Here is an 11,767-nt window from a genome sequence, read left to right as displayed (position 1 = left end):
GGGGGACAGTGACCAATGTGCAACCCAGCTGTGGCTGATGAGTCATGTAGCTTGATTGAATAAATGAATGAATGAATCAGTGGGTTAATTTGTCCTAAACGCGCAGAGACAGGGCTTAAAAGTTTAATTGATCCACAAAAGGAAGGTTACTGTAACACTAGGACAGGGCCAGGGATCAGATTAGGCAGGCCTATACAGATGTTGACCCAGATGTGGCTGAGTTGCTTGGGAAAGATGAAGTTAGTAATATGAGCGTGTCTTCTGATGGCACCTGGCAAAAGAGAGGCTTCAGTTCCCATTATGGAATCGGAGTGCGCATTGACCTCCTAACGGGACTGGTAATAGACCATGAGGTACTATGTTCATATCACTTGTGCCCTAAAGACACATGACAAGCAGAAGAACAAAATAACAGCGCAAGAGTTTGAGAACTGGAGACAGACGCATAATGACTGTGCCAAGAACTTTGCAGGATCAAGTAAGGCAATGGAACGGGAGTCAGCAAAGAGGGTGTGGGCCAGCTCTGGGAATCGCCACCATCTACAATACACCCAGATGCTGCCAGATGGGGATAGTGCAGCATTTAGGGAGGTAGTTCTACTGAACCCGTGCCCTGGACATGGACATGGACATGCACACGTATTGCGCCATGAAAATTAAGTGCACAGGCTAAGTTAGAAGGGAATGATGTTGGGAAGCTAACTGTCACTAAATGCAAAACTTTGCAAAATTATCATAAGGGGGTGATTCTTAATAATCAGGGTTCATTGGATCAGATTAGGCAGCAATATGGACAGGTCTTCTTAAATGTATGTCCACTAATGACAGCCCCTCCCTCCTGCACAGTTTCTCCTGCTGTTGGTATAGGAAAGCAGAGAACGGGGATACACCAGGTAGTCATCAAGACCATGCTGGGAACAGTTCCTCATTCCTAACATGAGAGGTAGGGAAGCAGCTAATCCCTGTGTACCACCGCATGTCAAGTGACAGCCTGCGGCACCGAATGCAGCATGGTGTCCCATTAAATGCAAACGAGTTCTTCAACTCCTTTAAATGGGCAAGGTGTCCAAAAACGGTCTTTGTGGGGGAAAAGTAGGGTTGAGGCAGCAGCAAGTATGAGCATTTCCTTTTTTAATGAAGGTGCCTCTGCCATGCTATGGAATGTTATGGAGAAGTTGTGGCTTCAGAGCACTGTAATAACTGTCAATACAATATGGGAAACTGTTTTAGGGGGCTGAGGGTGTCACAGCCGGTGTGAGACAAAAGAGTCTGAGCGCAGCTAAAAAACTGAAACGGCATCAGCAGGAAAGGGTTGAGGGACCTTCATGTGGAGCAGGCATGGACTAGACGGTAGGAATAGATAGGAATAGATATGCAGTGTTATGGATGACGGACATACTGTACAGCATATTTGGAAGTTCTGTTGATGTCATTTTGTGTGTGCATGCAGTTAAAAAAAATTAAATAAGAAGTGTGATCCTTGCTTTATCTAATGTTCAGATTTCTCTTTTGGAAATGTATGCAAATCAGTGCATATATAATGAGAGTATGCCTAATTAGCATATTTTAAAATACAATTTCAGAAAACTAAACTTAACTATACTTTAACAAAATATACTTAATACAAGTAATAAACTGGGTACGTTTCTTGTTGATACCTATTCACCTGTAGTATCTCACCTCAAGTCTTTTAAAATTGTTTTCAGGTACAACGTTACAAAACTAAGATGAAAAGTTTTTTTGATGTTATATTTTTAGTGAGACGTCTTTGCTTCATGGCTCTTTCTTCTCCAGGCCTGTCTGCTCTCAAACTCTAAGTCATCTCATTACTTTCAGTACATCTGCAGATAACTTTGCTCCTGCAGCCACAACATCACCATACCCACAGTAAACAACTCCCAGGCTCTTACTGCAGCACAGTGGGGCACTGCAGATTGATGCGTCTTCCCTGATTGGATTTGTGTTTCTCATACTCTACTGAGAGTAAACTCTACATTTTGAAGTGTTTGTGTGCATCAGTTGCGTCCTGGGGCTTTTGATTCCTGCTGTGACAAGAGGAGAAGGGAAGCAAGGGTCGAACAAGGGGGGGGGGGGGGGGGGGGGGGGGGGGGGGGGGGGGGGGGGGGGGGGGGTTTGAAGAGCAGGGATCAGAACTGGATGGTACTTGGTTCAAATCCCTGAAACAGCTGCGGTATGATCCTATACAATAATTCACTGCTGGAGTGTCCTTAAGCTACTACTGAAGGATGCTATTACTGAAGATTATGTCACAAACCTTACAGATATTTGGGTTTGGTTGACTTAGAGGTGTTGAGAATTGGAGTGTTGCCTCAAAACGTTGATACTTGTGAAAGATGAGAACTTGACGTTGTTGATATCTGCAGGAAACTGGGCCATCACAGAAAAACAGAAAAGGAAAGACAAATATAAAGCCAAAGAAAACAACTTTAACTATCTGTAATCAGTGATTACTTATGTTATTAAGTTTACGTTTTTGGACATTTTAGACCTTTATTTTATAGGACAGCTGAAGTCACCCAGACGCCCAATCAGTAGTTACTTTGACAGTTCTCTGGTGTCCAGATGTGCAGACAAGATTGAAACACTGAACTATGTGTACATTTGTACTCTGTGGATTTAGGTAAAGATCCAAGCTTTGGGGCAACTCCCTGCAGCTTGGATGTAGCAGCAGTAGCAGATTAGAAAGAAGCATCCAGACAGACAAACGTGCACTATGTGAGGCTGGGAGACTTTGGGACCCCTGGAGCTTGTCTGATCTTCTATTTGGTCTACGCTGTGGGACCTGGCTGACGTAAGAGTCGATAGCAGTGATTAAGTAGGTATTGTGCCCAGAAAGTTCAGTGAGAGGGCAGCAGCATGATAACATCTGAATGTATAAATCCTAAACTTTTATATTTTAACTTTTACAGTGCAAATGAACTGTTTTAGGCAAAAAGAGGATTTACAAAGCATTGGATAAATCAAAAGATTGATGAAAGCCAAAGTACCTTAATGGATGCTGTGGAGCAGGCAAACCGCAGACTCATATGGATTTAGATTTGTTCGTGTGTGTGTGTGTGTTTGAGAGAGTTTTATGCATTTTGGATTTGATTCCTAATCTGAGGTCAGAGTTCGCTGTAACCTGACACAGCATTTTCTTTTTATATGTGAGGTCTTTCACTGAGATGTAATCCAAAGGGAAACAGATTCCACTTTCATTATCAACCCAGAGTGCTAAAAAGCCTAAAGGAAAAAGCTTCCAAATGATAAGAACAAGGATTTCATAAACTCCATCCTAATATATAACTATATCCTAAAAATGTATTGAATTAAAAATAAATCACTTATTTTATCTTTAATAATCTTTCTTCCCAGACAGTGAGAAGACTAGTTGCTCTTATGAATTACAGATTTTTCAATATTTACATAAAATGAGAGCAGTATATCGAAGCCCATTCGCTGGGGAAGAGTGCAGCACCATGCTGTGGTTTTTAGTGGTATTGCAACTTGGTTTTTACTTCCCTTACAACTTTTACTCGCACACATTAAGTTTTCACTCAAATTACTTTAGATTTAGAATTTTTTGATTAAGAAGTGGAATATGCCGATATTATTCGGGTTTTAGAGGCATTCTTTGGACATGGATACAGCGCGATTGGAATATGCGTCTCAATCAGTGTTTTTACCTACGTTTATGGCTTGTGTGCAGCCCCTTGCCCTTACAGCTTATGGTCAGTACTGTGTGTTGCCGTGGTTGTCTAGCCAACAGTTTGCAAAGCTGCAGTTGAGATGCATGGCCAAAATTAAAGCCCACATCTCTAGTCAGAAGGACACTTAAAGTGCGGTTGCCATGGTACAAGAAACAATATTATGGTATAAGTGACGTTAAAATTAAATTTAATGTGTAATTAGAGTAATAAAGTAAGAGTTGGTAGCATAATATAAATTATATTAACCTGCGACCATAAATATTGAAAAGTACTTGTAATAAAATAATATAAATACAGATAATGAAAATAAACAGAAAGTGTGTGGTGTAGATGGGTGAAAAAAGGAACAGAAACTACAACATTATCAGGTAGTGCAGGTGTTGTAGAGTCAAACAGCGGCTGGGATGAATGACCTGCGTTACCTCTCCTACTCACACTGTGGGTGTATCAGTCTGCTGCTGAAGGAGCTGCTATGGGACCCCACAGTGTCATGTAGGGGGTGAGAGGTGTTGTCCATGATGGATGTCATCTTGGCTAACATCCTTCTCTCCCCTACTTTCTCTATGGGGTCCGGAAGACAGTCCAGGACAGAGCTCGCTCTCCTGATCAGCCCATTGAGTCTGCTCCTGTCCCGGTCCGAGCTGCCCCTCCTCCAGCAGACCACAGCATAAAGGATGGCAGAGGCCTCCACAGAGTTGTAGAAGGTCCTGAGGAGAGTCCTGCACACTCCAAAGGACCTGAGTCTCCTCAGCAGATGGAGGCAACTCTGGCCCTTCTTGTATAGAGCATGGGTGTTATCAGTCCAGTTCAGTTTATTGTTTAGGTGAACACCCAGGGATCTGTAGCTCTCCACTACCTCAATGTCCAATCCCTGGATGCTCACCAGTGAGAAAGGGGATGTTTTCCTCCTGAAGTCGATGATCATCTCCTTGTTAAGCTGAAGCTGGTTGAGCTCACACCAGCTGACAAAGTCCCTGATAACCGACCTGTATTCCAGATCGTTCCCCTCAGAAACACAACCAACAACGGCTGTGTCATCGGAGAACTTCTGGATGTGGCAGTGGTTGGTGTTGTGTATGAAGTCTGAGGTATAGAGGGTGAAAAGGAAGGGGGAGAGCACCGTACCCTGAGGGGCACCTGTGCTGCAGTGCACCACATCAGACACACAGTGATGGAGCCTCACATACAGTGGTCTGTTGGTGAGGTAGTCCGTCGCCCATGCAGCCAGGTGTTGTTCCACTCCGGCACTCTCCATCTCCACTTTGAGCAGCGAAGGCTGGATGGTGTTAAAAGCATTGGAGAAGTTGAAAAACATGACTCTCACATTGCTCCCGCTGTCCTCCAGGTGTAGCAGCGCTCTGTGAAGCAGGTAGATCACTGCGTTGTCCACCCCAATTCCAGGCTGGTAAGCAAACTGCAGGGGGTCCAGCTGTGTGCCCACTAGGGGTCAAAGGTGACGCAGGATGATCCTCTCCATGGTCATCATCATCAGGTGAGAAGTCAAGGCAACAGGCCTGAAGTGGTTTAGCTCCCTGGGGCATGACAACTTTGGTACTGGGACCACACAGGAGGTCTTCCACCGGGCTGGGACCTTCTCCAGGCTCAGGCTCAGGTTGAGTAAGTGTCTGAGCACACCACAGAGCTGGTCAGCACAGTCCCTTAGGATACTGAAGGGAGGTTCTCCTCATTGCCACCAAATCCACTCTATCCAAGTTTGAGTGTCATCCTTGACAGCACACTATCCTTTCAATCGCACATCAAAAACATTACCCGGTCTGCCTACTTCCACCTACAAAACATCAATCGCCTCCGCCCCTCCCTTACCCCCCACACTGCCGCTATCCTTGTCCACAGTCTTGTCACATCCCGTCTGGAATACTGTAACTCTCTCCTCGTTGGTCTCCCTCAAAAATCCCTCCATGAACTTCAAATTGTCCACAATTCAGCTGCCTGCATCATAACTCGAATCCCCTCCTTCCACCACATCACTGCTGTCCTCCAACAGCTCCACTGGCTCCCGGTCCAGTTCTGTAACCAATCTAAAGTCCTCCTGTTTGCATTCAAGGCCATCCACAACCTCGTCCCCCACACACCTGTCTGTCCCCTCTGCCCGTCTCACCACCATGGGGAGCAGAGCATTAAGCCGCTCTGCGCCCCGTCTCTGGGATTAATTACCACCCAAACTCGAAAACATCTATTCATTCCCCCATTTCTAAACACAATTCAAAACACATCTTTTTAAAACTCCCTATTCCACTTGAATGTCTATTGCTATGCTATTTCTGTTTTTATTGTTGTATGGTATTTTTTGTTTTTAAAATGTTTTGTGTGTGTATATAACCAGGACTGTGCAGAGAAAGGTGCTAAATAAAATGTGTTTATCTAGTACTTATAACTAATCATTTAAACGGTTTAGCCTCTACTTTTAACTACCTGTTAAAACTTCTGTGCTTGCTTACTTACTAGTTTTCTCTTACATAACTGCAACATGTAATGTTGAGGTGTTACTGTTGACTTCATGTTAATATGTGGGTACATTGTTTTGTTATTAAATCATAATTTCAAAGTGCAGTAGTTGGATACAATCTTTCCATGTAGCCCTGGCAACTGCAGTAATATCCCCTTGGATACGTGTGCCCCTGGTTGGGAATCCATTTTTTTAGTCAGTGTTATAGGGAAATAAAAGGCTATTTTCCTCCAAAAAACATTTGCCACCATCTCATCCAGCTTGACATACTGGATAAATGTTTATTATTTATAGGACAGATGAAGTGAGGAAAGTGGGAGAGAGAGAGAGGGGGATGACATACAGCACTGTGACAAGGACTGAGCCTCTTTGGTGTTTGAGTCAGTTTAGGGACATTTGTAAAAAATGTGTTTGTATCATCTTCATTGTGTTTGTTTTTATTGTATTCTTTTGTTTTTACAGTGTAACTTTGCACAGCGCTTTGTTCAGCTTAAGTTTGTTTTAAATAATTTATGAATAAATTGACTTGATTTGAGCCTTTGTACACAGGGCGCATGCTCAAACAGGTGAGCTAACCAGGTGCCCCAAGTTTGCGACATCTTAACTACAAAAAGAGTGGTAAAAGTTATGAAAGATAAGCTTTATATGCAAGTATAAACATGGTGGCAGGTGTTGAGTCCAGGCTATACAATTTGAAAATAAAGCATATACACATACATACAAATAAACATACAAGACACCTACATCTCTACCCTACCCCCCACCCCCCCCTCCCCAACAAAAAGCCCAATATTAGAACAGATTTGAATAAAACTTCTTTAACTATCTCAGTGACCTGCTCAGCTACAGCTAGTGGAGCTATGTAGCGCCAACGCAGACTGGGCAGCTTGGAGGTATTCAGGAAGCTTGTGTGAGAAGATCCCGGTATACAGTGTATTGTATGTTTAGGGATTTTTGCTGATTGTGGCATATTCTACAACGATTGTCTTGACATCATACTCATACGAATTTATATTATTCATTATAATGGTAACAAATCGCACTTGTTAATTTTTTACACCTTACAGAGATTGAATGTTTGAGACTTTCCATTGAAATGTCTCCCTTGCTTTTGACAGGCAGTCAGGGTTTTTGTTTTGCTGAATAAAAAGCTAAGAATTAATCCTCAAAACCACAATGGAGGACTTTTGATCATGTAACAGCCCAGTTTGTGCATGGTTTTGAATACACCGCTTTCATGTAACACTCCACGTGTACAAGGTGCTTTGTAACTTCTGACCAAAGTCTACTCCTGGTGGGATAATGTCACTTCATGGACATTTTAAGCCAAACAGAAAATGAACTGTGGCTTCACAGGGCTGTGTTTAGAAACCAGTTCCAACTTGTTCCAGTACTGGTATCATGGAGGTAAGTGAAAAGCTAAACTGTGAGCTACAGTCAGGGATCACAAGGAAAACAGCAACATTCATGAAATAACTCAAACCACAAATACTTTTACTTAGTGTAGGACTTTTACTCGTAACAGCACAGTGTGGTATTAGTACTCTTCCTTAAGTAAAGGATCTGAATACTTCTTGCACCACTGCGTGTACTGCGTTTTGCAAAATCAATTTGTGCTTAAAGAACAATTTAACAGTTGCAGTGATGTACTGTACAGGTGTACACCAGGACACATAGTGGCAAATGCCCTCCCCTTCTAGTTGACCACATGAGGCCTTATTTAAAAAAAATCTAAAATATGCATGATGATGTTTGTCAATTTAAAACATAATTTTGTGACTGAGGAAAGTCTGTTTGTCATAGGTTTGTCCTAGTACCAATTAGTTTAGTGTGAAACAGCTCAGTGAACTACATATCTTGTCTTATACAATTTACATCACCTTGCCTGATGCTTGGCTTGCTCCCTAGCTTACTTGCTAACTTGCTGAGTGGCTAAGACATGGAACAGTGGTGAACCTTCCCAGGAGTGGTCGGCCCCCCAAAATTACCCAAAGAGCGCAGCGACGACTCATCCAAGAGGTCACAAAAGACCCCACAACAACGTCCAAAAAACTGCAGGCCTCACTTGCCTCAGTTAAGGTCAGGGGTCATGCCTCCACCATCAGGAAAAGACTGGGCAAAAATGGCCTGCATGGCAGAGTTCCAAGGAGAAAACCACTGCTGAGCCAAAAGAACATCAAAGCTCGTCTCAATTTCTCCACAACACATCTTGATGATCCCCAAGACTTTTGGGACAACATTCTGTGGACCAATGAGACAAAAGTGGAACTCTTTGGTAGAACTCTTGGAAGGTGTGTGTCCAAGTATATCTGGCGTAGAAGGAACACTGCATTTCATAAAAAGAACATTATACCAACAGTTAAATATGGTGGTGGTAGTGTGATGGTCTGGGGCTGTTTTGCTGCTTCAGGACCTGGAAGACTTGCCGTGATAAAAGGAACTATGAATTCTGCTGTCTATCAAGAGATCCTGAAGGAGAATGTCCGACCACCTGTTCGTGTACTCAAGCTGAAACGAACTTGGGTTCTGCAGCAGGACAATTATCCTAAACACACCAGCAAGTCCACCACCGAATGGTTAAAGAAAAACAAAATGAAGACTTTGGAGTGGCCTAGCCAAAGTCCTGACCTGAATCCTATTGAGATGTTGTGGTATGACCTTAAAAAGGCCGTTCATGCTCGAACACCCTCTAATGTAACTGAATGAGGACAATTTTGCAAAGATGAGTGGGCCAAAATTCCTCCAGGACGCTGTAAAAGCCTCATTGCACGTTATCGCAAACGCTTGGTTGCAGTTGTTGCTGCTAAGGGTGGCCCAACCAGTTATTAGGTTTTAGGGGGCAATCACTTTTTCACACAGGGCCGTGATGGTTTGGATTTTTTTCACCTTTAATAATAAACACCTTCATTTACAAATTGCATTTTGTGTTTACTTGTGTTGTCCTTGACTATTGTTTAAATTGGTTTGATGTTCCGAAACACTTAAGTGTGACAAACATGCAAAGGAACAGGAAATGAGGAAGGGGGCAAACACTTTTTCACACCACTGTAACTGTCACTTGGCTGTCTGTTCTGCCAATCTTCTGCCCTTGTCATTTGGATGACTTTCCAAAATTGTGATACAATGGAACTAGCACTGGAATTGTATCAGACTGAGCTTATGGAAAATTAGTATTGTATTGAGATATAAAGTTTGTTTAAAATGAAAACAATAATTATTGGGTTTTATTTAGCAGAATTATATTATGATGTTCTATCCTATCAGTATTTCCAATATTTTAAGCAGATTTTCTGTCCTGTATTCTGATGCCCCACTCCCCCAGACCTCTCTGACTGATTAACCACCCAACTTTTAAAAAATCCAGGAATTGCCCGTCAAACATTATTGCTGACCCCTGCTATAGAGCCCTGTTGATAACTACACAAAGACAACATCTTTAGCATTTTAAGTTATACTGTTTATTGATCCCCAGTGGGGAAATTACAACTTACACTGTTAATAATCACTACGCACAGGTCTGAAATACACACATGCTCAGGACCCATTCATGCACAAATGGAGAGATGTCAGAGTGAGTGGGCTACCAGCTGGACCCACTAGTTGGGGGTATGGTGCTTTGCTCAAGGGAGGTGAAGTGAAGAAGCAGGTTGCATCTCTCCAGCTACCAATCCACACTCTGTACTTTGATAATGCGGGGACTTGAACCGACAACCCTCCAGTTTCCAGCTCAACTCCCTAAGGACTGAGCTACTGCCACCCAAGCACCAGGTGAATAAGCGGTATAGCTTAAACTATGAAATTGTAATTGTTACGTTCAAAGACTGCAATTAGTGTTGACATTAGGGCTGCCTTAAAGGATCCATTATAATCACGTTACATTATTCTCAATGGAAAATGCAGCTGCTCGCACTAACTCAGGTAACCCTCCGGAGGGCAGTGTGGGACTGTAGCCAGGTTCTCGTAGCACTCGGCAAGGCACTATTTGTTTCAATGGGTTAAGGATTCCAGTTCAGGATCATGCAAGTTAAAATAATTAAATTCAAATAACGTTAATAATATTGCAAATAATGTTAATGTTGGTTCAAAAGATGTATTACTGATATTGTTGGTCACAAGAACACACTAAAACACTTCATAGCATGTTTTATGATCAACATGGTCATTTTTATCTGCTGTGGCATCCTTTCATTTGTCTTGGATGTTTTCTGTTATACTGTAGGCAAGGCAAGGCAGCTTTATTTGTAAAGCACATTTTAGCAACAGGGCAATTCAAAGTGCTTTACACAAAAACAGTTTGAAAAAAACAGTTAAAAAATAAAAACAGATAAAACACAGAAGAAACAGTTAAAAAATAAATAAATAAAAATTGACACAAGACACAAGAATACATGTTAGAGTGCAGTATAAGAAATTAAACATTAAAGAAATGAACATATTTAAAGAAAGGCAACATCAAAGAAAAGAAAGGTCTGCAGCCTTGATTTAAAAGAACTGAGAGTAGCAGGGGATCTGCAGTTTTCTGGGAGTTAGTTCCAGATTTGAGGAGCACAGAAACTGAATGCTGCTTCCTCCTGTTTAGTTCTGACTCTAGGGACAGAAAGCAGACTTGTCCCAGATGACCTGAGAGGGGGGGTGGGGGGACTTCCAAACTTTGGAAGTTTTTCCAAATCCTCTTTTAAGTCTTTTAACCATGGATATAATCTCAAGGTAATAAAAGCTGACTTTGTAATTGTCCCAATGTGCCTGTTAAAATTCAGGTCAGTCCATGACTACACCAAGATTTCTGGCCTGATATTGGCCTTTAGTTGCTCATTAGTGATGTGTCTAGATTGTTCTTTTTTAAGAGTGGCTTGATTACTGCAGTTTTCAGGGTAATATAGATGATGATGATAATAATAGTAGTTATAACTTTTTGTATGGCACCTTTAAAAACAATAGTTTACAAAATGCTTTGACAGAGGAACCAAAAAGCACAAACAAAACAAAAATATACATGAAAAATAAAAAGGCATACATATACTAGTCTCACTAGGATACACACCATTGCAATAGTTAAAACAGAAGATGGGGCAGCTCTAAAGGACAGGAAAAAAAACAAAACAACAAAAATGAAAATAACACGGGATAGGAAAATAAATGAAGGGGTGACAACAAAAAGATTGGAAAAAAACATATAAAGCATCACAAAGTCTATAAAAGTGAGTTTAGATTTAAAAGATCAGATTCCTTAGGATCAGAGTACTATATTTGGCTGCCTGTTCTGCCAATTTTCCCAGCCCTTGTCACATGACCAATTCATTTTTAGTTGACTTAGCAGAATTACATTATGTTCTATCCAATATTTTCTATATTTCTAAGCAGACGTTCAATGCTGAGGGAATTCTGATAAAATGTCAGATAATTGCGCCACCCAACATCCCCCTGTTGTAGATACCAACACAGTTTTGCTACAACAAGGATACACACACACTCACATACCCTTATGCAAACTTTACTTCACTCCTGATTGGTCGATACACAGCCAGAAGATTTGTGTGCGCGCGCGCGCGTGCGTGCGTGTGTGTGTGTGTGTGTGTGTGTGTGTGTGTGT

At 41.9% G+C, this 11,767-nt stretch overlaps 1 protein-coding gene across 1 annotated transcript in view; it reads right to left on the bottom strand.

The window, feature by feature from the left end:
- zgc:162331 (uncharacterized protein LOC793007 homolog) overlaps positions 1-11,767 on the bottom strand; it is a 35,546-nt gene that overhangs the window by 23,313 nt on the left and 466 nt on the right. The window lies entirely within an intron of this gene.

This window comes from Etheostoma cragini, chromosome 23 (genome assembly GCF_013103735.1).
Source record: "Etheostoma cragini isolate CJK2018 chromosome 23, CSU_Ecrag_1.0, whole genome shotgun sequence".
Classification (NCBI taxonomy): domain Eukaryota; kingdom Metazoa; phylum Chordata; class Actinopteri; order Perciformes; family Percidae; genus Etheostoma; species Etheostoma cragini.
This window is presented reverse-complemented; position numbering and strand designations above follow the sequence as displayed.